Below are 4,241 nucleotides of genomic sequence, written 5' to 3' on the forward strand. Positions count from 1 at the left end.
TACACAAAAAACATACAGACAAGTCGAGAGAAAACTTAGAAGCCTTTTCAAACTTACCAGGTGAAAGAGTGAAAAAGGAGAAAGTGAAGGATAAAAGAGAGGTAGTGAGAAAGATGCAGAAGACAGGCAAAGCAGCAGGAAAGGGAAGCTAGTGGAGGAAAGTTCTTCCAGGGTTGTTTTTGTTTTTTTTGCAGCTTTAGTTTCAGTTTCACAAGCACTATTCTATTTCATTAAGGCAGTCACCTAATTTGGAATTGTTTTCTCTAAGGGAGGCAATGGTAGCACCTTGATTCCGTTTAGAATTTTCAAAGTGCCAAGTGAAAAAGGCTTCCCGTTGTCTCTGGTTTGGTATTCTTTTTATTCTAACTGTGCACACAGATAAGCAAATTTGGAATTTCAAAGAATCCTCATTTTGGCCAACAAAAGTTTAAGATTATCTTGGGTAATTTTTTTCGAGACACCTAGCCGATTACAACTTCCTGGACCATAATTTCTGCTCGTAAAGCCAGCTGGAATGCCAGAAGGTGGCTGATCAGGAGGAAAACTTAAAACGTGGGCTCCCCATTGCACTGACCTGACGAAAGTGTCGCTTTGCAGTGCCCTTAGCGTGAATGTCTCCACAAAACTCTGTAGACTGGCTGAGGGTGATGGGGAGGCCCACCCTTAAACCCAGGGCTGGCTCAAAAGGAACCCTCTGGGGTCCGGTGTCCGGGGTCCGGGATCCAGATAAAGGGAGCCAGCTGACACTGACAAGCCGCAGTCCCCCCAAACCCATGTGAAAAAGAAGTTTCCCCCTGGGGTCTCTGCATGGAGGGCACCTATGGGAAAGAAAGGAAGTCTCAGAAATCTCTAGCAAAGCTTGGGAGGTCTGAATTTGACAGGACTTACCCAAGTCCCTCACGCCCATGAGAAAACAAGTAAGCTCAAGGGGCTCTTGGAGGTGCCATGGCATCAGTTCATGAAGATAATAGGGTGAGAGTTGGAGGTCCACTCCAAATATCACTTTTGACACAAAAAAATATGATCAAAAGTTCTCTGAAAAAGGAACTTGGAGAAAATAGATTTTATTCCAGTGAAGAGTTTCCAAACTGCAGAGACACTGCCTCCACCCTAAAACAAAGGGGACTTCGGGAAAACAGATAGGCTCAGGTTTTATAGCAAAAGACCCCGCCTAGGTTCCCAATCTGTTCTGGTTATGCAAATGAAGGATTGAAACTTGCTTAGTTCTGATTGGTTAATACAGTTGATCCCTAATTGGTCAATACACCTGAGCTCTGATTGGCTGAGACAGGTGAGCTCTGAAAGTCGCAGTGATAAAAACGGTGAGGGTTTTCGAGGAGGTCAGAGTAAGTGTATGACTCCTAATCACTAAATGGCTACTTGGTTCTATTCTAAATCTAGGCCCTGTTAGCGCTTCAGTATCCATTTTGAAGGATTGGTTCTTTAGGTTTACATTTGTTCACAAAAGTATCCAGGAGACAGGTAAGCATACAAGTCAGGAACACAGTAGAGATGTCCAAGTAAGATAAACATTTTGGGATTATCAGCATGTAGTTGGGATTACCTAGGGAAAAAGTATGTGCACAAAAATACAGACCCAGTTACCATGCCAACATGGATAGACCAATCAGAGAAGGTGGAAACAAAAGATTAGAAAGTGGCCAGTAAAGTAGGAATTAAAACAGACAAAAGTGCGAGCCCTCCGGAAGCCTACGGCAGAACCTGTATGGTAAGGAGCACGTTCTGGCCAGTGTGAAATTCCTGAGTTATCAAATAAGATGTCAGGAAGTTGAACATTGGCTTTGGTAGCTGGTGCCCAGTGAGGGGTAATTCTGTAATTTCTACAGATCTCTCCACTTTCTCCATAGTGTATTGCTGTCATCACCATTGTTTGGGTCACAAATACTGTGTAGTACAGAAAAATGAGAATTTGTGAACTGAGTTGTTGTCAGAGTATCTGTTGTACTAGAATAAGGCTATTCAGTAGTTTATATAATGAAGATACAAAAACTTGTTAGAATTTATGTAAATTAAAAGGTATAAATATGTGCTCTTAAATTCTTTTAAATTTTTTATGTTGCATTGACATAAATGGATTTTATTATTGGTAGATTTAGGTGAATGTGTTTGGGTCTGTAAAGAGAAACAGACTATACTGTCCTGCTCTTGTTCCCTGAAGCCAGAGACAGAGAATGAAACCAAGTGAGTGATAGAAAAGGTTCCCTCCACCTGTTGCACCCAAGAGTGGACCTGGTCACTTCACAGGCCTGTGGCCTCTCCCTGGGACACAATCTCAGCCACATGGGTTGTGGACAAAGAAGAAACTCATGACTGTGATAGCAGTTCAACCTCCTGCAGGCATTTTAAATTGGCTGTGACAATAAATTAGGGTAGTCTGTGGCTGTCATCCAAGAGGTGTGAGCTCACACAGAGCTGGAAAGGAGAGAAAGCAGAATGGATGCATATAATTGTTTCCTTCTAGATAATTCATGGTCCCTTTTTAGTGTCTTTAGTTCATCTATATACTTTTATTGCATGGCTTAAGAAGGGATTCGGGTTTGTTATCCAAGTGCTTGAGCTTTACCAACATCTTTTTTAAAAAATATTTCACTTTTGCCCCTCTGGCCTTAGCAACTTTTAGTAAAATAAAAATCTATATATTTATGTCTATTGCTGGGCTTAATATTTAGTTTAATATGTGTTATTACTGGTAATTATTATATAATATATTCATTAATCTAAATTTTTAATTTATGTAAATATCAGGCAGGTAAAAAAATTGTATCATTTTTATTTTTGAAAGTATTATTTTCTTGTATCAGCTGGTATTCTTCTAGGAAAGTTTATAATCTGTAGGCCATTTTTAAAAAGACCTATTGCAGTATTTTTTAGAATTGCATTGACTTGCACTAAATCACTTTGGGAGAAATTGATAGTTGTATTAATAATAGTACAACCTTACTTAGAAGAGCATAATAAGACTGCCAGTGCTGAACTTGGTTCAGTTTTTCCTCAGTCAAGTACCATAATTTGCTTCCTGTATTTCCTGTGCAATTCTTATAAAACTTAAAGTTATGTTATATTCTCTGAATTTGAATTTGATTTTTTATTTACTGTATTTTCTTACAAGTTTGGGCAGGAATATTGGAAAGATATTGTTTGAATATACTTAGTCTTTAACTGAAAAATTACAACTAGCAATGCAATGTTGTATATATTTACATATATATATATCTTGTTAATAAAGTTTTGAATTGATTCTTGGGTTTTCAGGTAGATGATCCTCACCATCTGCAAATAATAAAAATTTTGTTTCTTCTCTTTTAATATTTATACACTCTTTTCTTCTTTTCTTTTCTTTGCCTCATTGCCCTAAATAAAATTTCCAGAGAAAACTTAAAATAATAAGTTAATATTAGGATTCCTTTATGCTTATGGCTTTAATTGTATAGCCTTTACACTTACTCTTAAATAATAAATTGGTTGTTAATTTAAAATAAGTATTTTATTATGTTGAAAAATTGCCTTTCTATTCTTTTTGAGTTTGAAAATCAAAAACCAAGAGTGGAAATTGAGTTTGTCAAATACTGTTTGTAGCTTCTATCGAGATGACTGCATATTTTTCTCCTCTGTGATTTATTAATATATTATACATTTTAATATTGAAAGCAGACTTCCAATACTGTTTGTAGCTTCTATCGAGATGACTGTATATTTTTCTCCTCTGTGATTTATTAATATATTATACATTTTAATATTGAAAGCAGACTTCCATTCCTGACATTAAAATTTTTTAGATCGAAGACAAAGTTAATATTATAAGGAGCCTAGAAAGAGTTTGATAAGGCAGCTGAGCATTATATTTATTTCTGAATTTCTTAGTATCAAAGATAAAATAGAAAATGCAATTTTTTAACTTAGCTCTTTGTCTAATAAAAATATATCAACAACATGGCTTTGAGGGAAGCAAAGCTTTCCTGGAGCTGAATTCTTTAAGTGAATAATGTAGACAGAACATAAACAGGACTATAAGAGCTCTCCACCATCTTCCGGACCCGTGGTTTTGAGCTTTGTTAACCTATTGGGATATTAGATCTGATGTTTACCAAATACCTAGATGGACTTTTATTAAAATCATAACCAAAGAATTGAATAAACGTGACTTAAAGAATGTAATCAAAGTACAATTCTCTTTTTATGTCCTACCTCTACTATTTGTTTTATTTGAAAAAAAATTTCAA

Source organism: Propithecus coquereli, unplaced genomic scaffold (assembly GCF_000956105.1).
Source record: "Propithecus coquereli isolate 6110/MARCELLA unplaced genomic scaffold, Pcoq_1.0 Scaffold131, whole genome shotgun sequence".
Classification (NCBI taxonomy): domain Eukaryota; kingdom Metazoa; phylum Chordata; class Mammalia; order Primates; family Indriidae; genus Propithecus; species Propithecus coquereli.